This window comes from Chanodichthys erythropterus, chromosome 7 (genome assembly GCF_024489055.1).
Source record: "Chanodichthys erythropterus isolate Z2021 chromosome 7, ASM2448905v1, whole genome shotgun sequence".
In the NCBI taxonomy this organism is placed as follows: Eukaryota; Metazoa; Chordata; class Actinopteri; order Cypriniformes; family Xenocyprididae; genus Chanodichthys; species Chanodichthys erythropterus.
Window position 1 is genome coordinate 11,846,079 of NC_090227.1, and position 25,127 is coordinate 11,871,205.

Below are 25,127 nucleotides of genomic sequence, written 5' to 3' on the forward strand. Positions count from 1 at the left end.
TGAAGCAATATTCCCATCAGTGTTCTGTAAACTGTTGTTAAGATGTAAACTGTTAATCATCAGATTTGTATATGCTCCCTTAAAGGGATAGGTCAATCAAAAATAAAAATTCTGTCATCCTTGCCTTACCTTCTAGTTGTTCCGAACCTGTATGAGTTTCTTTCTTCTGCTGAAATAAAAATATATTTTGAAGGTCAGTAAACAGACAGCTGACTGTAGTGTCAACGGTCTTCAAAATATCATCCTTTTTAGTTCAACAGAAGAAAGAAACTCCTATAGGTTTGGAACAACTAGAGTGTAAGTCAATGATGACAGAATTATCATTTAGGTTTAACTATCCCTTGAAATTGATTGTCGTGGCATTTTTTTTTTTTTTTTTTTTTTGGCTTGGCTATCAATCTCATGTTAATTAGAATAACTCATTGTAGGGCTTTTACCATTATTTTCAGATACAAGATACATTTTTGATTTGCAGTTGTCACGCTTAAACACTGGTTCTGCAGATTTTTTGACATTTCACAATTGCATTGTTTTTGTAACACATTAGTTTAATGTATCTTTAAAGTTATATATTTTATCAACATTTGAACTTTGCAAAAAGGGAAATGTCACTTTTTCAGAATATTGTATATTAAAGATAATTTGTAAAATCCACAAAAGCTTTTTAGATCTTTATTGTAAAATTGTTAAACAGTGTTATTCATGCTTGTTTTGCACATTCATATTCAATTTATACATGCATCTAAATGCCACTTCTGATGCATATTTCCTCTGCCGTGGAAAAAAATAATGGTAAAAGCCCTACAGTGAGTTATTCTAATTAGCCTAACATGAAATTGATAGCCAAGGTTAGGGAAAAATTACCTTTTTTATAAAGGTAAAAAAAAAAAAAAAAAAAAAAAAAATGAAATGACAATCAATTTCAAGGGATAGTTAAACCTATAACTCTGTCATGATTGTTTTAACTTGTTCCAAACCTATATGAGTTTCTTTCTTCTGTTGAACTAAAAATGATAATATTTTTTAAGAATGTCAGTAACCAGACAGTTGATGTTAACCAGTGACTTAGTATTTTTTTCCTACTATGAAAGTCACTCGCTACAGTCAGCTGTCTGTTTACTGACATTCAAAATATATTTTTAGTTGAACAGAAGAAAGAAACTCATACAGGTTCGGAACAACTAGACTAGACTTTTTATTTTTGATTGACCTATCCCTTTAAGGGAGCGTATACAAATCTGATGATTTACAGTTTACATCTTAAAAGTAGCCTAACGGTTTACAGAACACTGATGGGAATATTGCTTCAGAATAAATTACAATTACAACACAAAAAATGATAAACTTTTATTTGTAAAAAATGAATACTTTAATTCATCATACATTAAAGTGATGAAAAGTGAGTGAAGACATTTGAAATATGTCAAATCAAAATATTTATTGCACCATCACAGCATTTGAAAAGAAACGTGAGGAGAGTCAATTGGCTGTGGAAAGTGAGTCGCCGGCTGCGTGAGGAAAGTGAGTCGTTCGCTGCGTGAGGAAAGTGAGTCGTTCACTGTGTGAGGAAAGTGAGTCGTTCACTGTGTGAGGAGAGTGAGTCGCCGGCTGAGGAGAGTCAGTGGTCAGCTGCGTGAGGAAAGTGAGTCGTTCGCTGCGTGAGGAGAGTGAGTCGCCAGCTGAGGAGGGACAGTGGTCAGCTGCGTGAGGAAAGTGAGTCGTTCGCTGTGTGAGGAAAGTGAGTCGTTCACTGTGTGAGGAGAGTGAGTCGCCGGCTGAGGAGAGTCAGTGGTCAGCTGTGTGAGGAAAGTGAGTCGTTCACTGTGTGAGGAGAGTGAGTCGCCGGCTGAGGAGAGTTAGTGGTCAGCTGCGTGAGGAAAGTGAGTCGTTCACTGTGTGAGGAGAGTGAGTCGCCAGCTGAGGAGGGACAGTGGTCAGCTGCGTGAGGAAAGTGAGTCGTTCGCTGCGTGAGTCGCCAGCTGAGGAGAGTCAGTGGTCAGCTGCGTGAGGAGAGTGTGTATACAGATGCACCGCCGGCCTATCAGTAGTAAATTCAGTGGCTACTGGCAATTGTATAGTGAATTCCCGCAACAAGTCGGTAGCCATATTTTTGGACCTTCCGGCCCGCCATACTCGGGAGCACTTTGACTTGGCGCAGTAATATCTTCACTCCGCTCCCTCTCCTGTAAATGTCACGTTGGTTCTATTGACGGAAATGGGAGGGAGGAGGAGAGAGAGCGGGGGCCGGTGAGGACTTTTCACGAGTGAAGATATTACTGCGCCAAGTCAAAGTGCTCCAGAGCACTTGCTATGGTATTCCGCCATACAATATAGTTATCCATTTTACACGCTTAGAAAAGCGCAACGTTTTGTTTTGTGTCACCGTCCTAGGTCGAGTTACACTACTCGAGTAACTGTATTTAAATAGGGAAAACGTGGAGGTGTTTGGTAGCTTCTCTGCTTGGCCCCTATTGAATAAACTGGGCTAAGCTAAGTGCTAATAAAGTTTCGCCGCGAGACAGAGGGATTTAGTGCACGCACTGAGACGAGAGAGGTATGTATCAACTCGTCTTAGTTAAGGGAATAACATAGTTTAATATGAAAAAACGGTGGAGTATCCCTTTAAGTTACAATTGGGTGCCTCAGTTTTATGGTGGCAGTTCTTTAACCCTCTGATGGTGTCAACTACAGTTTGCAGATCTTTGAAAAACATACAGTAAGAGTGTCCAGCTATGGCTTTTACTCATAATTCTTTATACGCGCAGTACTGAGCACAATGTGCAGTCATTGAAAAAGAGTGTGAAAAGAGCGATTCAAAAACAAGACGAGTAAACTCAGAAGCATGCTTTCTCCATTGTTTTTGATTCCTGTTCTCTTGGTGTATCTTCTGAACTATGTTGCAATGGTGGATGCACTATTTTTTTTCTCCGATCCTGCCCAGCGAATGTCTGGTTGATGACACAATGTCTGGTAAAAGTATAGAAAAAAATTGTACTGCGCATGTGTCAAACTCGGTCATCCGCGCGCATCCGTGGTTTGGTATACTTTGAAAGATGCGCGGACGTGACTGTGCGCGAGATGCATCCAGGCACGGAAAGTGAAGTATACCCGCGGCTTTAAAGGTACAATATGTAAAAATTTTTGCAGTAAAATATCCAAAAACCACTAGGCTAGTGTTATATATTTTGTCCAGCTGATTATTAACAATATCTCTAATGTTTTCAACTACTTGTAAATCATGAGAAAATTCCCATTCTAAACAGTGACACGGGGCAGTGCAGTCGCCTGTCAAGGACGTCAGTTACCTTTGTTACCGCCTTTACTGACGTAGAAACCACATGACAACAGTGCCGTGGACAAAAGCGGAAGTAGAGTTAACGTCCAGCAAACCACTAGCTTGCTTCAAGCAGTTCCTTATTTACTTCTTGCACGTTTTATGGTGGATTGTGTTACTTATTTATGGAACATAACTACTTTTTACCATCTGCCGCTGGTTCTGTCGACAAGGACAGCTCCCGTAAACTCATGACCGGAAAAGCGGAAGCGGCGCCGGCGGCTGTGTCATAATAAAAGTCCCGCTGCTCGTGAGGCGTGTGTTGATCAATCGCTTCAGCTCCCGCAACACTCGGTCCTGCTCTGCTTCATACTACAGTAACGTTAATAATCGCATCCACAAACATGAGTTCTTCCAGACTCCAATCCCTATTCTTTTGCACCGTCCATTGAGATGGAGACCACATTTCCCAAGTTTCCGCTCTAAAACTTGGCGTCATCAAACTACGCCTTTGTTTTGAATAGGCTTCTAGCGACCTCTAGCGGAAAAAAATATCACAAATTGTACCTTTAAAGAGGCAGCGTTCACTTTTACCTTTAGACAAAAAAATTAGATTTTAAATTCAATATTGATTTAAACAGAACTGTTGAACTAATTCACAGTATGTAATGCAAGTACATTATAAGTAACTGTAATTAAATTACCTAAAAATGAACAGTAATTCCTTACTTTTTCAGTGGATAAGTAATTTAATCACAGTAATTTAAAGTCCCCCTGTAGTCAATTATTTTTTCCCTTAAAACTCATCTTTGATCACTAAAATGACATAAAAAAAAAAAAAAAAATTCAAGTGGGAAAAAAAATCTTCATGCCTTAAAATAGCTTGAATGTAACTCTACAACCTTGCCTCATTTAATATACACAGATCAATGAATATGCAAATTAGCCCCGTCTCCACTCACTCATGGCAATTCAGAGAGCATAGCCTACATAGTGAGCAATTTGTTGTTTGTGTTGCAGGCTACATGAAATAAATGCACATCCTTGAATGAGCACGGATTTCCTGCGTGTTTCTTTGAACTTATCAGGTGGGCTAATATCTATGGTTTGATCCATTCCAGAGGCGGCCAAAATCAGAATTTATAATGGACTGAATAGCTCTCTCAGAACTTGACGTGCGATTCCACACTGACTCTCATATGCACATGAATCACGGTCACACACTCAGAGCAATATTGTTTTAGCTATGTTTTATAGTATTAAAGTATTTAGAAGGACAAAAACATGAACTTTATTGGCTTTACTTCAAGTCAGCTGTCACTTTACTTTGGCACGAGCTGCCTTCTAACAATCAGGATCCTTACAAACGCTTTGAACAGCTCAGAACGTCAGTGGAGAAAGGCTTATAGTTCATCATAACATCGTAATAGACTCGCTATATTGATAAATCTACCCAATTTTTCATATAAACAGAAAATTTACTGGGATAACCTGGGTTCTCTCGAGACTTTCCTGCTTCAGAGCGGTCATAGTTAATGATATGCTAAAGCCTGCCGGCACGTTGTTGTAATTGGTTACAAGGTAGTCTGTGACGTCACAAACACCACCGATTTCAAACCGCGGGTTTTTGGTTTACTGCAGTTTCAAACATAAAATACACAGCAATGGTGCTGACTTATGAATTTGCACATGGTTTGTCTTAAAGCATATTAAAAACACTACATAGACATATAAACAACATTAAAAACTTGATTTTCACCACAGGGGGTCTTAAATTACACCCAACACGGAACGTGAAACAGCGCATTCGCCACACTCTTTGCAGATATGGACCGTAATGGCACTGCTTCCAGGTATAGTGTTTCATATGCCACCGGAACTAATGCAACATGAAGTCCGCATGCTGAACATTCTAATGGCCCGATGAGGTCCATACCAATTCTCTCGAACGAGACCTAAACCAATGGTAATGGGCACAATGGTGCTTTTGAAATGGCTGGAGGATTAGCCAGCTGACATTCACACACCACCGGCGGACGTTCTCTTGAATGCCCGGCCAAAAGAATCGGGCAATGAGACGTTCGAGTGGCCTGCCATGGGACTACAATGAGCCACCTGGAAAAGCACTTCCTAACGGCTTTTTGAGACTAATAATTTGGTTGTATTTCCTTTTGTCTGGGTATCTTGGTTCACCCAATACTACTTTTACAAGGGAAAAATAAGGATGGGAGAGTGGCTGATCAGGCTGAAGAAGCTGTCCGTCGATGGTGTGAATCCAGTCATACACATTTTTAAGCATCTCATCATGAGGCTGCTTGAGAGGAAAGTCATCTAGCTCAGGTGGTATTAGCTCCACCCTCGCGCTCATGTTTCCTCTGAGTCAGTCTGTGAATGTCCCGAAACAGAATCTCCAGCCTTTGCCACCGCTTCTCCGTTTCCCAGCCCTGTCCCTCAAGAAGCATCCCCACACAAAATTCCCAATAATTATGTTAATAATGGCCAATCTGTACCCAAAATAAGCAGATGCCTAAGGTGGGAATTAACCACCACCTTGATTCTGTGTGTTTTTCCCCGAAATTGAATACCAACAGACACTAATACACCTCACCTTAACCCTGCAGCTCATATCCAATGCCCTTGGCTGCATCAGGCTTTGATGAATGGAGTTTGGTTACAGCCTGAATCCACCAAAGCCTCATATGTACCCCACTGAATACTCATAGGTATTTGGTACTGCCTGGTTTAATCGGGGGCGGCCCACGGGGAGTCGGGGACCTGGATCAGCACTCCCACCTCTATCATTGGACACCAGTTCTGAAAATGGCCTGGGTCCCTGCATCTCCAGCAGGTCGGCCTAGGCCTTCCCGCCACCCCAGTGGCAGATGAATGGCCAAGATAATGGCTCCAGCGCTTTCCGCCGGAGTCTCTCTTTCCCTGTCTTAGGTCTGCGGGGTGCTTATATCTTGTCTCTTCACCAATCACTGGAATTAGAGACAGGTGTTAGTTATCATTCACTTGACCTCTTTATCACTGCTCATCTCTGCACCCGTTCCCCTGCTGCACGCACCCCTCGCCACAACGGCATTGTGTTTTTAATTTATGACAACATAAATTCACCAAATTCTTCATTCCAATCTTCCTTATCTCAATTTATCTTTTATTGCAACATTAAAAATAAATAAATAAATGCTTTTTTATATAACATAATTATTACAAATCGTTTCTGAAAATACATGATCTCTGAAAAAGGAACAAATAAAAATATAGATTCCACTGCATCTCCTCCGTGATGATGATATTAATGAGTGTTTTAATGGCATTGTTGACTTGGTGGAAATTATTGTTCAACACTAATTCTGAGAATTAAATGGAATTAATTGTTGAGTAATTAAAGGACAAGGTTTAATAAGAGTGATTTACTGACACCCTTTTATCTTCTGAAACCTTCAGTGGTGGACTGGTGGTTCGAGCAGAAATAAGCAGCTGGACAATTTTGGAGTCAATTGTATGGTCTCTGAATTAATTAATAGATCAAAATTGACAATTAAATGAATGAATTCAAAACATAAATACAAAAGTGTGCTTAGAAATATTTTCTATAGTGAACGAAAATTTTTAGGTCAATACATTTTAACATTGTCATAAATATCTGTTGATACCTAATAAATGTTTTATTCTCTTGCTTTTTGTGTGTGTGTTGTAATCACAAATTTGTATAATGACATGGGTGTTGCACTGGTATTACAACATAAACGTGAAATATGAGGACATTTCATGAGTCCTCATTTCTAAAATAGCTTTAAGAACATACTAAACAATGTTTTATTAAAAATGCAAAAAAAATGCAGAATGTTTTATGGGTAGGGGTAGTGTAGGGGAATAGAATGTACAGTTTGTACAGTATAAAAACCATTGCACCCAGGGCTCAATTTGAGGGGGGATGCGGGGGGATGGCATCCCCCTTGTTGAAAAAAAAAAAAAAGCCCTTACCGTCCCCTTTACATTAACAGTGTTATGTATTATGTAAAATTTATAACGAAATTTGTAAATGAAATTTTAAAATTCTCTTATGATAAATTATGACAGCAATTGACCAATCAGAACTCAGTATTGTATCACACTGCGCACAATCACGCCAGAGCTCTGATTCAAGCAAGCTTTTGCCATTTTTTGCGCTAGTTCAAAAGGATTAGGAGAAAGGTAGATATTTTGATGTTCTTTAAAAAGAAGGGAACAGAAGGTATGACATTACTTTGATTAGTGTTTTAAGAACATTACCCTCTCACATTTGAACGAATACTGAATACCACCTCCAGGTGTCGAAAAAACTCAGACAGGCAGTCACATGCTCAGATTCCCCTTTTCCACCGATACGGTTCTGTTGCGGGTTCCCGGCCTGTGTCCATTCTCGAACCGTTCAATAGTGATGCGTGGATTATGGTTATATCCGCGGATACTGCAGATAATTTGCAGGTCGGGCGGGCCAAGTAATAAAAAATAACATTCCAATTAATTGTGGGTGGATGAGAGATAAATTATTAATGTGTTGATTTTAATAAAGACACTGAACTCTCATTTCACGGTAAGACGCAACGAAAGTGCTTCACACTTTTGCTTTTGTTTTTAACTGAACGTGGTATTGCTCTTCAGGGAAAACCAATCAAGGATGATGTCAAGAGGGTGAACGTGATTTCACCAAGTACATCATGTTCCTGGATCATCTTTGTTGATCCTGGAACAACATTCCAATCATCCAATGAGATTTGATGGACAAGTTTACCATTTATGTCAAGTTTAGGCTTACAACCTGGGTTAGGTGCTTCCACAACAGTGTTATTCAAATGTCATTTCCCTCTGATTTTAGGGATAAGTTATGGGTAGGGTTAGGTTTAGGGGTTGGGAAATGGTTAGGACTAAATTTTCAGATAGGAATGTGGTTCCAGGATCAACAAAATATGTTGATCCAGGAACATGTCTTACTTGGCAAAATCACGGTGATCATGTCAAGAGAGGAGTTAAACAAGGCTGCCCCATCTCACCCTCTTTATTTATTGTGGCTAGAGATGTTGGCTCTCCTAATTAAAAACTCATATGTTGTAAGTTTAAATGTGTTTGGGCAGAAAATTATACTTAGTCAATTGGCTGACGATACAACATTATTTTTAAAAGATCTTAACCAAATTCCTAAAGTAATTGATATAATTAATTATTTTTCCAAAATTTCATGTTTAAAGCTTAATATTGGCAAATGTGAAATTATTACATGAATGTCCTCTTAAAACTGTATATAATATTCCAATTAAGTTGAGTGTCAAATATTTAGAAACATTTCTAAGGACGAGGTCTTGATGGAAAAGCAAAATGTTTGGAATGGATAGAATTAATGCAAAGGCAGGCTTGATGTGTGGATGCAAAGGGATTTGTCCTTTTTTGGAAGGATTTATTTAACTAAAATGGAAAGTCTTTCTAGGTGTATTTATCCTGCATCTTGTCTCTCTATTTCTAATATAGCTATTAAGACCATTAATCAAATTAATTTCAATTTTATATGGAGAAAACGTGTGCACTACATAAAGAGAGCACAACTTATACTAGATTACAAAAATGGTGGTTTGCAAGCCTTTGACTTCTATTGTATAAATGGAATGTTGAAGGTAAAATGGCTTAAAAATTTTATAACAAATGACACTAGTATCTGGTTTTGTATTCCCAGAGGTATATTTAAAAAACTGGGTGGAATCGATTTCCTACTGAGATGTGGTTTCCAAACTACTAATCAAACTAGTGTCCTTTTACCAGCAGATTTTGTTATATTGGAAGTTACTATATAACCACAACTTTACTCCACATAGAATCCCCATATGGAACAATAGATTTATTTTATCTCAGTACAAGTCTCTATGCATTATTGATTGGCTTGAAAAAGGTATTTGGTCAGTTCTTAATTTAATGGATGAAAATGGAAGATTGTTATCTTTTAAAGATTTGTTTTAAATATAATTTGCAGTGTGAACGCAAAAAAATGTGAGCATGTTTTAAATGCCATTCGAAAAAGTTTTATAAATTTGGTTCATAACACTTTTGTCAACATGTCTGATGGATTGTGAACTTCCATTCCTTTTTTCCCAATGGTAATGACCTCAGGGCAATGCTTCCCAACAAACTTATTCACTCTTGTTTCAATTCCATATTATATCCGACACTTCTGTACCATAACGGTGTTTTGCAAGTTTAGGATAAATCTGTTAAAAAAAAAAATAATTACGAGCACAGAATATTAGCTTTCCTGTGGCTCCTAAAGTTAAAGAAACTCTTTTTTAAATATTCAGTGGTATATATCCATCAAGTGAATTTTTAAGACAATGGTTTAATTTTGAAGAAAATGCCTGTATTTTCTGTCGAGTTGATATTGTTACAGTAGACGGAGGACAGACACAGGTATAACTTTTCACAGTCTTTATTTTGACCACAGGAGAGCAGGGAGAATGAAACAGGTAAGATAACTGGAAGTAGTTTGACTTGAACGGGTGATACTTGGAATAGTTACTGTCCTTATCTTTGCAGGGAGTTGAACGCTGGAGACTGGAGATCGCTGGAGCACTAGGAAGCAGACGGGAACACACTCACGAGGCAGACGAGGAACACAATGGGAATCAACACAATGGAGACAGGTAGGTATTCGAAGAGGAGTCCTTGAGGTAAGCATAAACTTGTAAGGGTATGCAAACGAGACCGGACATGGAGTGCTGTGAGTGTGAGTGTTTTATAGTGCTGCTGATGAGGGGGAGTGATGAGGTGCAGGTGGTGGTGATCAGTATTCTGGAGATGGTGCACGCTGTGATTGGGTGACGTTGTAACCTGACGTGTCTGTGACAGTATCCCCCCCTCCACGGCCCGCTCCAGAGGGCCAGGAACCCCGACGCCGTGGTGGTCGTCCTCTTCCCCGCGGTGCCGGTTTCTCAGGGTGACTGTCATGGAAGGTTTGGAGTAAACTGGGGTCTAAGATGTCGTCCCTTGGGACCCAGGAGCGTTCTTCGGGACCATATCCTTCCCAATCCACCAAGTATTCAAGCTGACCACCACGACGCCGGGAGTTCAAGATCTCTTGCACCTCGTACGCAGCTCCGTCCTCCACGATGAGTGGAAGGGGGGGTTCGGCGGGAGCCACGTCAGGTCCTGTGGGAAGAACAGAGGGATGGTGAGCTTTGAGGAGTGACACATGGAAAGTTGGATGTATACGGTACCCTTGTGGAAGACGGAGTTGATAGGTGACCCGGTTGACCTGCTTGACGATGGGGAATGGGCCAATGAACTTGGGACTCAGCTTTCTGCAGGGCAGACGCAGTCTGATGTCACGGGTGGATAGCCAGACCATCTGACCAGGCTGGAATACTGGGGTGTTAGAGTGTCAGAGGTCAGCTACCATTCTGCGTCTGCGCAGGGCTCGTTGCAACTGGTGGTGTGCTGAGTCCCAGACCCTCTCGCTCTCTCGGAACCAGTAATCCACTGCAGGAACGTTGGAGGGTTCCCCGTCCCAGGGGAACAGTGGGGGTTGGTAACAGAGTACGCACTGAAACGGTGTAAGCCCAGTAGTTGACTGTCGGAGAGAGTTTTGGGCGTACTCGGCCCAACCCAGGAACTGGTTCCAAGAGTCCTGGTGGTCATGACAGAAGGTACGGAGGAAGCGGCCAATCTCCTGAACCTTCCTTTCCGTCTGCCCGTTCGACTGGGGGTGATATCCAGATGTGAGGCTGACGGCCACACCTAGGAGTGAGTAGAAGGACTTCCATACACGGGATATGAATTGAGGCCCACGGTCGGAGACGATATCCTCTGGAATTCCGAAGTATCTGAAGATTTGGTTGAAGAGTATTTCGGTGGTCTCCCACTCGTCCCCCTCACGTATCCGGATGAGGTTATACGCACTGCGGAGGTCCAGCTTCGTGAACACAGTGGCACCACGGAGATGTTCTAGGGCAGCTGGGACGAGAGGGGATAACGGAACTTTACTGTTATCTTGTTGAGTGCGCGGTAGTCAATACAGGGCCGCAAGCCTCCGACCTTTTTAGCCACAAAGAAGAAACTGGAAGCAGCAGGGGAAGTAGACGGCCTGATGTAACCTCGGGCGAGGGCTTCCTTCTTGTAATCCTCCATGGCCTTCTCCTCCGGGATGGAAAGCGGGTAGATTTTTCCTTTGGGCACTGGTTCACCCGGAAGCAGGTCGATGGCACAGTCCAATAGCCGGTGTGGAGGCAGCTTGGAAGCCCGCTGAGGGCAAAATACATAGCTGAAGGGGGCTTAACACTCGGGGATTTCCACAGAACGCTGTTCAACAGGACTTTCGATGGACGTGGCGCAGAGAGAGAGATCAGGTGAGGAGTTTGGTGGAACTGGCAGATCCGTCAAACAGTGCTTGAAGCAAATGTCGCCCCACTTCAGGACTTCGCCCGTTTTCCAAGAGATGGTCGGATTGTGCTGTTCCAACCAGGGGCGCCCCAGAACCACGTCAGCGGTTGAGTCCTCCAGAACCAGCAGATGCACCTCTTCTTGATGTAGAAGTCCAACTTGAATAAGAACGGGTCCTGCCACGGAGCGGACGCACTTACGGCTCAGGGGTCGGCCGGTTATGGAGCGGATCTTGTAGATGGTCGAAGGGTCGGAGAGGTCTTGATGCAGAGTTGATGACAGAGGGCACCAGAGATGAAGTTGCCGGCGGACCCCGAGTCAATGAGCGCGACCACTGTAAGTGAAACTTTGGCGGCAGTAAGATTGATGGCAGTAGTGAGTGGTTTCATCTTATGAGTAGCAGGAATAATGGCACTCACCAGGGGTCGCGGCGGTCGTGTGGGGCATGCAGCTATCACATGCCCCGGTTCACCACAGTAGAGACAGAGATGAAGGGTGAGGCGGCGGCGTTCTTCATAGGATAGACGAGAGTTTTCTACCTCCATGGATTCTTGAGCTGGTTCTGGAATGCTGACGGGTTCGGATCGGCAGAGTGGCACGGTGGAGAAGAACTGGTCCTGGTGCTCTTGGAGGCACGCCTGCATGCGAATGGCGCAGCGGATGGAGAGCTGGATGAACTTTTCTAGGCCGATGTTGTCCTCGCATGCAGCGAGTTGCAGCCGCACCCGAGGTTCCAATCCTTGCCGGTAGTTCGTTATCAGGGCTTGTTCATTCCATCCGCCGAGTGCTGCAAGCGTTCTGAACTGCAAAGCATACTCATAAACAGACATGGAGCCTTGTCTCAAATTATAGAGTTTCTCACCATCTGAAGAGTCTGTGATGGGTTTCCCGAATACCTCCCGGAAGTGGGAAACAAACGACGAGTAGGATTGGGTTACAGCGCCCTGCTGGGACCAGATGGAATCGGCCCATTTTAATGCTCTGCCGCTGAGCTGAGAGATAATGAACGCTATTTTGGCAGTGTCACTCGGGTACAGGTGCGGCTGCATCTCCAGGACCAGTGTGCATTGCAGCAGGAATCCGCTGCAATCCTCCGCCGATCCTGAGTAGGGCGCCGGTTTGGCCATGGGACTGGCGTACGGCGGCAGTGAAGGAGGTGTGTTGACGTGCTCAGTGGGGCTAGCTGGTGCTGGTGCAGGTGAACATGGAGGAACTGGAGATGGTGGCGATGGATGAATTGTTAGTGTGCGCCGAAGCGCATCCACCAAATCCTGTTTTCAAATATTTTCTGGGAAAATATGTCTTATTGGTTGGAGACAAAGATTCATTCACTGCCCACTTTTGCTAGGAAACATATTATATTTGGAATGCTGTTGGATGATACAAAAAAAAAAAAAAAAAAGATTATGTTGATTCTGGGAACATTTTTCTTTCATAAATGCAAATGTATGAAGATGAAACCTTATATTTCTGTATTTGTACTGTATTTATTTGTAATTACTTTCCATCATTGGAATGTATGAAAATGAAAAAGGCCCAGAAACTTGCTGGAATAATAAGAGACCTTGATCTCTTAGAAGAGGAATGAAGAGACCCCATCTTATTTTATTTTATTATTATTATTTTTCTTTTATTAAATATATGTAATTTTCTTTTATTAATATTTATTTAACTGATATGTGCCTTGTTTGATGCTCATTTAACTATTTTTGTTAAATGCCATTTAGGAGCTCTAGGCACATGTTTTCCTTGATTGTATTTTTTTTATTTTTTTATTTTTAATTGAACATCAAGAACAAAAACAAAATACACACCATATTTTGTTTTTGTTCTTGATGTTCAATTAAAAAAAAAAATACAATCAAGGAAAACACGTGCCTAGAGCTCCTTGTGGTCATTATATAAAACACAAAGGAGAAACCCTACATGAGATATTGCTTTATAACTTAACAGCTTTAACTAAAATATACACAAGCTTAACTAACAGAAATTATTCTGATAAAAGTGTTTTCCAACAATGATGTAATGAAACAGTGTTACATGCATGTATATTTATGTATTTGCCTGCCCTCTAGGGGCAGGAAAAGCGTGATTTACCATTGTTCTGATTCAGCAGATCCTTTACACCTATGGACTATTTACGCGAGCTTAAAGGAAGTCAAGTTCCCCCACTTCGGGGCGGAACTTGAGCGGCCGTCCCGAGTCGGAGCTGCGCTCTCTTTTGTGTTTATTCCTTTTATTTTTCCTGTCTAATTTCTCCCACTTGTTGTTATATTTTGTTTCACTAATAAATTCCCCTTTTGATCGAGCCGTTGTGTCATCCCTCTTTTGTGTTATGGCAGTGGCTGTAACATAATTGGGGGCTCGTTTTTTCTTTTTTTTTTCTCAGCTGTGTAGTGGGAGAGAGTGTGTATGGCCGTGTTTTCGTCATGTTTGTTTGATTTGTTTTTCGGTTTTGAGTAACTACGAGCGTCCCAGTTGAGTATTTGCCCTATTTATTCTGTAGTCGTTGGGTAGGTTTGAACCTGCCACTTTGTTATTTTGCCTTTTTTTTATTTGTAGTGGTTATTCGGAGTGGAGGCACGCTTCAGTTCACCGGCAGCTGATCTTGTTAATGGGATTGGTGTGCAGGTGTTCATGATTTCAGCGTTTAAAGTGGCCTCGAGCCCCTAACGCCAATGAAGACTAGGGAATTAATTTAATGTTAAATGGGGTAAATACGTCTGTGTTGTGGGATCGCTTTTGGTTATTCACTTTGTAAATTTAAATCGGTAAGTTAAGTTTATTCTTAATTCGTATCATTCGTGGTAATTTCGTGTAGCGGCCAAATTCACTTTGTTTTCTTTAGTTTTGGCAGGTAAAATTTAGGATTTGTGAAAACGATTTAGTGGTTTCATTCATGAGTATTTTTCTGAATTGTGTTGAAACCATTATTTTCGTTATTTTTGGTGAGTAGTCTACGTGTGTCGAAATTACTTTGGTAGTTGATATATTTCGGGAGTCTCCTTCTGAAGAACTGCTTTTATCGTGCACAAAAGAGCAGTTATTGCAAATTACAGAGTCTTATAAAACTGAAATCGCTCCTAGGTATAAGACTTTGAAGGAAACTTTGCGAAACGTCCTTAAAGGCTGTCTGGTGGAGTTAGGCGCTTTACAAATGCCATTAGAAAATGTCAGTGTTGTGGCTGATCCTTCAGTAAGTGAGAATGCTATTCGATTGAGAGAGTTGGCAATTAAAGAAAAAGAATTGGAGTTAGAGAATGCCAAATTAGAGCTGCGAAAGCGTGAACTTGATCATTAGTTTTCTCTGAAACGAATGGAGTTAGAGATGAGCTCTAAGGCTGCTCACGCTGCCTCTGATGATTTTGATGTCGGCTGAAATCGGAGAATTTTTGTGAGAAGGACGTTGAGAAGTATTTTTGTCATTTCGAGATGGTTGCTGCTTCATTAAAGTGGCCTGAAAATGTTTGGTCTTTGCTCTTGCAATGCGTGATAACCGGTAAGGCGCAGGAGGTTTATGCTTCGTTGACCATTGAAGAATCTGCTGATTATACGATTGTTAAAGCTTCTATATTAAAAGCCTACGAGTTAGTCCCGGAAGCATATAGACAGCAATTTAGACAATACACAAAACTTTCGAATCAGACTTATGTTGAGTTTGCGCGTGAAAAGGAAATTTTGTTTGATCGTTGGAGCGCGTCTCAAAAAGCCGAGAGCAGAGAGCAGGTTAGACAATTAATCCTTTATAGAGGAATTTAAGAGTTGTGTACCTTCCGCCCTTGCTACTTATGTAAACAAACAAAAAGTAGACACGCTCCACAAGGCTGCTACTCTGGCTGATGACTTTGTTTTAACGCATAAAGTCACGTTCAAGGATGTTCAAAAAACACAAGGTAAAGTTCCTGTTGATGCACCTGTTGTGTCGCCTCGCAAATCGTTTAATGGTAAGCCTGTTTCGACTGGTGATAGGGTTTGCTTTTATTGTAAGGCCTCTGGTCATTTAATTGCAAACTGCCCTGTTCTTAAAAAGAAGTCTCATACAAAATCTGTTGGTTTGATCTCCATTGATTCCAGTTCGAAATTTGACTGCATTATACCTGAGTCTGATGGTGATGCCCGTCTCACTAAAACTGGTTATGGACCTTTCCTGCATTGTGGAACTGTGTTTATTCCCAGTTTGTGTAAGCCTGTACCTGTTCGTATTATTTGGAATACGAACTTTTATCTCCTCACAGGAGACTGCCACGGGTAGTGCTGCTTGTATTGAAATGGGAGTTATGGAGGTTCCGTTACACAGAATTAATTTGCAATCAGAATTGGTGTCGGGTGACGTGGTAGTGGGTGTTCGTTCGTCTCTTCCAGTTCCTGAAGTAACATTCATTTTAGGATATTATTTAGCTGGAAGTAGTGTGTGGAGTTGTGCTGATGTATCACCTGAAGTTGTCTCTGTACCTGTAACGAAGGCGGGACTCAGAGTAAGATCCAAATGCAGCTTTATTAAAAGGTGAGCGTGGTCGTACAGGCAGGGTCAATCAGGAGCAAACAGGAACAGCGAAGGACAGGCAGAGTCGTAGTCAGGAAGCAGGCAAAGATCAGGACAGGCAGATATCACTCACAGGATGGTATACAAAGCACAGGTCAGGACAGGCAGCAACAGGTCAATAACGGGTAACAGGCAGGAACAATAGCAATAAACAGACAGGATATAAATGCTCAGAACTGTAACGGGAGTTAGCAAGACCTCGCGGTGAAGTGGTGTGTGTATGAGTCCTTTATAGTCCAGGTAATGTGTGGCAGCTGGGTGTGGTGATTAGTGTGGAGTGATTGTGAAGTGAGTGCAGGTGATAAGCAATGGAGGATCATGGGAAATGTAGTGCGGGATGTGACAGGAACAGACGTGATCGTGACATAACGCCCCCCTCCCGGAAGGCGCGTCCTCGCGGCGTAAAAGGAACAGCTAGGGAGGGGGGGTGGGTGCATTGGAGACTGGCGTGTCGACAGGAACGAGGTCCCCAATGCAGATCCAGGAACCCGGGCAGCCACGGAGGGTCAGGAGCCTCGGGCGGCCACGGCGGGTCAGGTGGTTCAGGCGGCCACGGCAGGTCAGGTGGTTCTGGCGGCCTAGGCGGGTCAGGTGCCACGGGCGGCCTCGGCGGGTCAGGTGCCACGGGCGGCCACGGCGGGTCAGGTGGTTCAGGCGGCCACGGCGGGTCAGGTGGTTCAGGCGGCCACCGCGGGTCAGGTGGTTCTGGCGGCCTAGGCGGGTCAGGTGCCACGGGCGGCCACGGCGGGTCAGGTGCCACGGGCGGCCTCGGCGGGTCAGGAGCCTCGGGCGGCCACGGCGGGTCGGGTGGCCTGGGCAGCCACGGCGGGTCGGGTGGCTTGGGCAGCCACGGCAGGTTAGGCGGCTTGGGCAGCCGCAACAATGAGTCCATAAATGGCCCTAGTAGTTCAAAGTCCGAAGACGGCAGTGACCAGGCAAGGTTCCCACCCACAAGCTTCCCACCCCTAGGTATACTGCCCCCTCCCAAAAAGTTCTTGGGGAGATCCACAGAGGCCCTGGCGGGTTCATGGGCAAGGAGACGTGATCGTGACATAACGCCCCCCTCCCGGAAGGCGCGTCCTCGCGGCGTAAAAGGAACAGCTAGGGAGGGGGGGTGGGTGCATTGGAGACTGGCGTGTCGACAGGAACGAGGTCCCCAATGCAGATCCAGGAACCCGGGCAGCCACGGAGGGTCAGGAGCCTCGTGCGGCCACGGCGGGTCAGGTGGTTCAGGCGGCCACGGCAGGTCAGGTGGTTCTGGCGGCCTAGGCGGGTCAGGTGCCACGGGCGGCCACGGCGGGTCAGGTGCCACGGGCGGCCACGGCGGGTCAGGTGCCACGGGCGGCCTCGGCGGGTCAGGTGCCACGGGCGGCCACGGCGGGTCAGGTGGTTCAGGCGGCCACGGCGGGTCAGGTGGTTCTGGCGGCCACCGCGGGTCAGGTGGTTCTGGCGGCCTAGGCGGGTCAGGTGCCACGGGCGGTCTCGGCGGGTCAGGAGCCTCGGGCGGCCACGGCGGGTCGGGTGGCCTGGGCAGCCACGGCGGGTCGGGTGGCTTGGGCAGCCACGGCAGGTTAGGCGGCTTGGGCAGCCGCAACAATGAGTCCATAAATGGCCCTAGTAGTTCAAAGTCCGAAGACGGCAATGGCCAGGCAAGGTTCCCACCCACAAGCTTCCCACCCCTAGGTATACTGCCCCCTCCCAAAAAGTTCTTGGGGAGATCCACAGAGGCCCTGGCGGGTTCATGGGCAAGGAGCTCGGGTGGCGCTGGCAGGGTAAGGAGCTTGGGTGGTGCTGGCAGAGCAAGGAGCTTGGGTGGTGCTGGCAGGGCAAGGAGAACAGGTGGCGCCAGCAGGGCAAGGAGAACAGGTGGCGCCGGCAGGGCAAGGAGCACAGGTGGCGCCGGCAGGGCAAGGAGCACAGGTGGCGCCGGCAGGGCAAGGAGCACAGGTGGCGCCGGCAGGGCAAGGAGTACAGGTGGCGCCGGCAGGGCAAGGAGCACAGGTAGCGCAGGCAGTGCAAGGAGCACAGGTGGCGCCGGCAGGGCAAGGAGAACAGGTGGCGCCGGCAGGGCAAGGAGCACAGGTGGCGCCGGCAGGGCAAGGAGCACAGGTGGCGCCGGCAGGGGCGGAGCAGGAGAGACCTCTGGAGTGGTCTCCAGACCCACAGCGGCCTCTTGAAGGGCGTCCGCATCTTGAGAAGAGGAGGATGCCTTTCTCCTCCTCCTCCTCCTTTTCTGAGGGTGAGGCGATGGTTCACTGGTTGGAGCGGGTTCTGGAGCGAACTCAGTGGCTGGAACTTCCCCTGCATCCTTACGCACCGCAGGGGCGGCCATCTTGCCCGTGGGCACTGGCAAAGCAGCCCTTTTGTCCTTCGCGTCCAGGGCGTCTGAGTGCGTCGCAACCAGTGAACATGAGTCCATAGTAACCGGCGAACTTGAGAGCGTTGCAATAGACGAAGTTGAGAGCGTTGAAACAGACGAAGTTGAGAGCGTAGCGACCGCCGGGCTTGAGTGCGAAGCGGGCGCCGGGCTTGAGAGCGAAGCGGCCGGCTGACTTGAGAGCGAAGCGGCCAGCTGACTTGAGAGTTTCGGAATGCCAACTGCTCGTGCTGTAGTCAGTGGAGGATCATTCGTGCTGGATCGCAATCCTCTCCGCTCTCGGGCAGGACCAGCAACGTGACGTGACTCTGGGCGTTCAGCAGAGACGTGACGTGACTCTGGGCGATCAGCGGAGACGTGACGTGACTCTGGGCGATCAGCGGAGACGTGGCGTGACTCTGGGCGATCAGCGGAGACGTGACGTGACTCTGGGCGATCAGCGGAGACGTGACGTGACTCTGGGCGATCAGCGGAGACGTGACGTGACTCTGGGCGATCAGCGGAGACGTGACGTGACTCTGGGCGATCAGCGGAGACGTAACGTGACTCTGGGCGATCAGCGGAGACGTGACGTGATGTTGTAGTGGCCGCCAATTTGTGAGTGCTCTCCTGAGCGGCAGCCATTACGTGATTCTCTGTGGTGTCGGAATCCTCCGCGACACCCACAGTAAAACATGAACCACCAGTTAACAGGGCAAAGTCCAGAAGTTCAACGAATGATCCTCGGGGACCGTTGGTGATTAAGTAGCCCTTCAGTGGTTCATTTAATCCATAACAAAAAAAGTCAATGAGGGCACAGTCCGGCAGATCAGATAAAATAGCTATATCCAAAAAGTTCTGAATATGATCCTCGAGGTTAGAGTTACCTTGGCGAAGACTGACAAGACACATTGCTGGGTCCATGCTGAAGCTGGTAATGCTCCTAGAAGCTGCTGGATCTTTGTGTGGCGAGGTCTTCTGTAACGAAGGCGGGACTCAGAGTAAGATCCAAATGCAGCTTTATTAAAAGGTGAGCGTGGTCGTACAGGCAGGGTCAATCAGGAGCAAACAGGAACAGCGAAGGACAGGCAGAGTCGTAGTCAGGAAGCAGGCAAAGATCAGGACAGGCAGATATCACTCACAGGATGGTATACAAAGCACAGGTCAGGACAGGCAGCAACAGGTCAATAACGGGTAACAGGCAGGAACAATAACAATAAACAGACAGGATATAAATGCTCAGAACTGTAACGGGAGTTAGCAAGACCTCGCGGTGAAGTGGTGTGTGTATGAGTCCTTTATAGTCCAGGTAATGTGTGGCAGCTGGGTGTGGTGATTAGTGTGGAGTGATTGTGAAGTGAGTGCAGGTGATAAGCAATGGAGGATCATGGGAAATGTAGTGCGGGATGTGACAGGAACAGACGTGATCGTGACAGTACCGCTTGTTGCTAACGCGGATGATTGTGCACTTAAGTATCCTGATGTTTTCACCGCATGCGCAGTTACTCGCTCTATGGCCAAATCTGCTGATCGTTTCATTTCAGATGAAGTGGATTTATGCAACACGTTCATTGCAAATCCTGATGTAACTAAACTGCTCTCCGTTTCTCCACAGGAAAAAGCATATCTGATTCCCGTGATTGCCGAAAAGTCTACTCGTAAAGATCATGTTGATTTGTCACTGTGTCCAGATAAATTAATTGCTGCCCAAAGGTCCGATTTAACTCTTGCCCCATTGTTTGAATTGGTTCAACCAGAGCGTGAGACTGAGAGTGTGCCGGCGTCCCAGGCATATTTCCTCAAAAATGAGATCTTGATGAGAAAATGGGTGTCTTCTAAATCTCCTGATGACTGGAATGCAGTCAGGCAAATTGTAGTTCCAGTAGTTTATCGTGACATGATTTTAAGCATTGCACATAACGGTTTGGCTGGTCATTTAGGTGTTGCGAAAACGTATGACCGGATTTTGCGAAAATTTTTATTGGCCCATTTTAAAAAGAGATGTTTCACGTTTCTGTCAGACTTGTCATGTGTGTCAAATGGTGGGAAAGCCCAACCAAGTTATTCAGCCTGCACCACTTTGTCCAATTCCCATGGTTTCGGAGCCATTCGAGCACATAATAGTTGACTGCGTTGGACCTTTTCCACGTTCAAAGTCTGGGTACAATTATCTACTAACTATTATGTGCATGACTACGCGTTTCCCTGAGGCAGTTCCTTTGCGTTCCATCACCGCTAGAACCATCACTAAGGCACTCATTAAGTTCTCAGTTTTCGGTTTACCAAGAGTGATACAAAGTGATCAGGGAATGAATTTTATGTCTCGTACGTTTTCTCAAGTGCTCAAACGACTTGGTATTAAGCATAACGTCTCGGCTGCCTATCATCCTGAGAGCCAGGGGGCGCTGGAGAGGTTTTACCAGACCCTGAAATCTATGCTGTGCTCTTACTGTTTTGAGCTTGAAAGGGATTAGGAAGAGGGAATTCCTTGGTTACTTTTTGCTTCACGGGATGTAGTACAAGAATCACTTGGGTTTAGCCCTGCAGAACTGGTTTTTGGCCAAAATCTGCGCGGTCCTTTGGCCGTTCTAAAAGAAAAATGGCTCTCTGATTCAAAAAGCAGTACTCTTCCTGAGTATGTTTCACAATTTTATACACATATACCGAGTCCGTGAATTGGCCAAGCAAAATCTTGAAAAGGCACAAGAGAAAATGAAAACTTGGTTTGATAAGAAATCTAGAGAATGGAGTTTTAGACTGTGACGAGCAGGGCGGGCGAGAGCCGTGAGGGAACGGCGCGAGGCCGGTGACGTGAGTGATAATGATCATCACCTGCGTGGCGTGCCGGCCTCGAGTCTCTCACGGAGGAGCTCCGGAGGCATAAAAGGAGGAGCGACATCAGTGAAGGACGAGAGAGGACCAGGCCTGGACTTTATTTTATGTTTTATTATGTTTGTGTGGCCGGCAGACGTCCGCGAGGGTCTGCCGGCATTACTTTTGTTTTGTTGTTTATTTTGGTATTAAAGTTTTGTTGAATGTTCGCCGGTTCCCGCCTCCTCCTTCCCACATCGACTAACCGTGTTACATAGCCCCTGTGTGAAAGTTTTGGTTTTGTTACCGGTGCTTGGTGGGCTATTGCAAGCTCGTTATACTGGCCCTTATGTGATTGAAAAGAAGTTGTCAGATTGAGACTGTTATCTCTACTCCTGACCACCGTCAGAGTTCCCGACGTCAGAGTTCCCGCCTATCATGAGAGAGATTTGGGTGCTAAACAACCAAAGTGTGGTCTACCTTGCGTTTCAGAGTATGAAATCTCTGCTGTCGGGCTGCTCACATCTGAACGGATGGATGAGGCCGACGAAGGACCATCAAGGTGTATAGTTCAGGGTAGGTTGAACAATTCAGAGATGCTCTTAACTTTGTCCAGTCAGCTACCGCATTTGTCTCCGGTTGAGAAAGCTGATGTTATGGAGTTGGTGAGTACGTTTTCAGTGTTGTTCAGCGACATTCCCGGCCAGATGTCAGTTATCGAGCATGATATTGATGTGGGTTTTACGCCACCTATAAAACAGCATCCATATCATGTTAACCCGTGTAAAAGAGCTAATTTGCAAAAAGAAGTCGAATACATGTTGGAAAATAACATCGCTGAGCCCAGCTCCAGTCCGTGGAGTTCGCCATGTTTGCTGGTGAATAAGTCAGATGGCACGTTTCGATTTTGCACTGACTATCGACGCGTAAACGCTGTCACACAAACTGACTCTTATCCTTTACCAAGGGTAGATGACTGCGTCGATCGCGTAGGTTCTACTGTTTATGTCTCGAAACCTGACCTGTTGAAGGGATACTGGCAGGTGCCTCTGACAGATCGTGTTAAGGAGATCTCAGCATTTGTCACTCCTGATGCTTTCCGTAATTATAAGGTTATGGCTGTCGGGATGAAAAATGCACCAAGTACCTTTCAGCGGCTTGTCAACACTGTTTTGGCTGGTGTATGTGGTTGTGAAGCTTACTTGGATGACTTGGTTCTGTACAGCTCCTCATGGGCTGAACATGTTGCGTTACTTCGCCAAGTTTTTCAGTGGTTGGCTGACGCTAAGCTCACTATTAATCTGAACAAATGTGAATTTGGTAAAGCCACCATTGTGTACTTAGGAAAATATATTGGCAGGGGTCAAGTACGGCCAGTGGCTGTAAAGGTTGCGGCCATTTGTGACTTTCCACCTCCAACGGATCGTAAGCAATTGAGACGTTTTTTACGAATGGTGGGTTACTATCGTTCATTTTGCAGAAACTTAGCAGATTGGTAAGAGGAGAAACCACAGTTGCAGAGTCATAAAGTTCGGTTTGAGTGGTCTGATGCATGCCATTGTGCGTTTGAAAATGTCAAATGTCTGTTGATTTCATCCCCAGTGTTGGCCGCACCTGACCATTCACAACAGTTCAGTGTCGTGGTGGATGCTAACGATGTTGGGGCGGGAGCTGTCCTCCAGCAGAAGGGTGCTGATGATGTGGAACACCCATGTGTTACTTTTCTAAAAAGTTTAATACTGCACAGCTAAAGTATTCTACTATTGAAAAGGAGGCATTAGCATTAGTTCTTGCGATTCAACATTTTGAGGTGTATTTGTCCAGCTGTTATTCGATCCTTGTGTATTGTGATCATAATCCGCTTACCTTTTTGAACTCCATGCGCAATTTTAATCAGCGGCTCATGCGCTGGAGTTTATACTTGCAGCCATACGACCTTGACATTAAACATGGAAGAGCGTGATTTACCATTGTTCTGATTCAGCAGATCCTTTACACCTGTGGACTATTTACGCGAGCTTAAAGGAAGTCAAGTTCCCACACTTCGGGGCGGAACTTGAGCGACCGTCCCGAGTCGGACCTGCGCCCTCTTTTGTGTTTATCCCTATTATTTTTCCTGTCTAATTTCTCCCACTTGTTGTTATATTTTGTTTCATTAATAAATTCCTCTTTTGATCAAGCCGTTGTGTCATCCCTCTTTTGTGTTATGGCAGTGGCTGTAACAAACAGTGACAATTTAAGTTTGAAGGGAGTAAAGCCTGTGTTTAGGCTATAAATGTTATTTAGCCAAAGAAGAACTTTTAAATTTTAAATAAATGTTAATACCCCAGACCCCCCTAGACAGACCAAGGATTTTACCACCTCTGCCTTGTTTTGAGCTAGGAAAAACCCAATATTATTGTGTGTGTGTGTGTAAGAGAGAGTACATGCAAAAATGCAAAATTGTTGAAATGCAGTGGAGGCTTGCACCAAAAAAAAAAAACATGGAAATTTGGACATTTTCAATACATAACGACTTAGAATTGGAGAGCAATAATTAGGACTAAAACATACATTTCAAACAATTTATACAAATATACTATTATTTATGTTATTATTATTTAGGTTTATGAGTAAATGTGTTCCTCCTACCTCTTACCAGTTAACAAACCTTATTTAGTGATTGTAACTTAAAAATCAATTGTTTTTGTTTTGTTTTTGAATGTAATGTTTATATTTTATGCTAATAATTTATAGCATAGTGTATGGATATATTCATACATACATTTGTTTTCATAGCTTTCGATTTGCACATTGTTTGGAGCACAACATTAGACCGGATGTGGAATGACATTTATTAACCCTCATACAGTCCTCTTTTCCCCTTTACAAACAGGGTCTTTGGGGTCTGTTCATGCCCCATGCTGATATAAATTATATCACAGCTCTCATTGAACTTGCATGTTTTTGTATTTATTAACTAATCAATGCTGCAATTTTACAGAATTTTTGTCAGTCAGGAACTTGTATATTCAGCATGCATGCAGTATATGAAGCAATTCATTTTGCTAGAGTCAGTTATTCATAAAGAACTGCTTTACACAGTCTGAAGAAAATGTAAGGCTTGCAGATTCCTGTGAATGAATCATACTGGCCTCCAGATATTAAGCATATATTGAGTGACGAGAGGCTGGTAAAGTAATTCTGGATGGGTGCCAGCAAAAATCCTTTGAAGAGTCCCTGTTCAGTCACCATATAAATCTGAATTTTATATCAGCAATACATCTTTTAGCATCTCTATGGTGACACATATTCTGACCAATGATTCATATTCTGATTCATATTCTACAACTAATATATAGGTGTTAAAACATTTACACAAAACATTGACTATACTAACTAGCTACATATGTTAGCTATATGTCAACTAGTAAGTAAGAAGGTTGATTTCATTTTAAATATGCTCATGTCAATACCATAGATACTTTGTATTAGCATTCTCTGCAAATTTTGTGTGGTACTATGTTTGAAGACAGGAAGAGTGTTTGAGAAACATGTTTTAAAAAGGTGATTATTTTTTAAATTGTGTGATTAGTGATCCCAAAACTAATTAATGCATATTGCATGCATACAGTTTATTGTTTTGGTTAAATTTGACATGCAGGTGTGTAATATAACTGTTCTGGATATGTATCTTCCCAAATATATTTATCAACTATCATAAAATTACAAACTAATGATAGCTGAGAAAGTTTAAT

General features: G+C 44.3%; 1 protein-coding gene and 1 long non-coding RNA gene across 2 annotated transcripts in view; one reads left to right on the forward strand and one right to left on the reverse strand.

Annotated features, from left to right (window-relative positions):
• The window catches only part of kiaa1549lb (KIAA1549-like b), a 151,569-nt gene that overhangs the window by 28,488 nt on the left and 97,954 nt on the right, over positions 1-25,127 (forward strand). The gene's annotated exons all lie outside the window — the stretch shown is intronic.
• Positions 6,172-25,127, reverse strand: part of LOC137022613 (uncharacterized) — a 29,096-nt gene continuing 10,140 nt past the window's right edge. Inside the window, exon 3 of the long non-coding RNA XR_010895409.1 lies at positions 6,172-6,255. This is a non-coding gene — a long non-coding RNA (uncharacterized lncRNA). The remainder of the gene's footprint in view (positions 6,256-25,127) is intronic.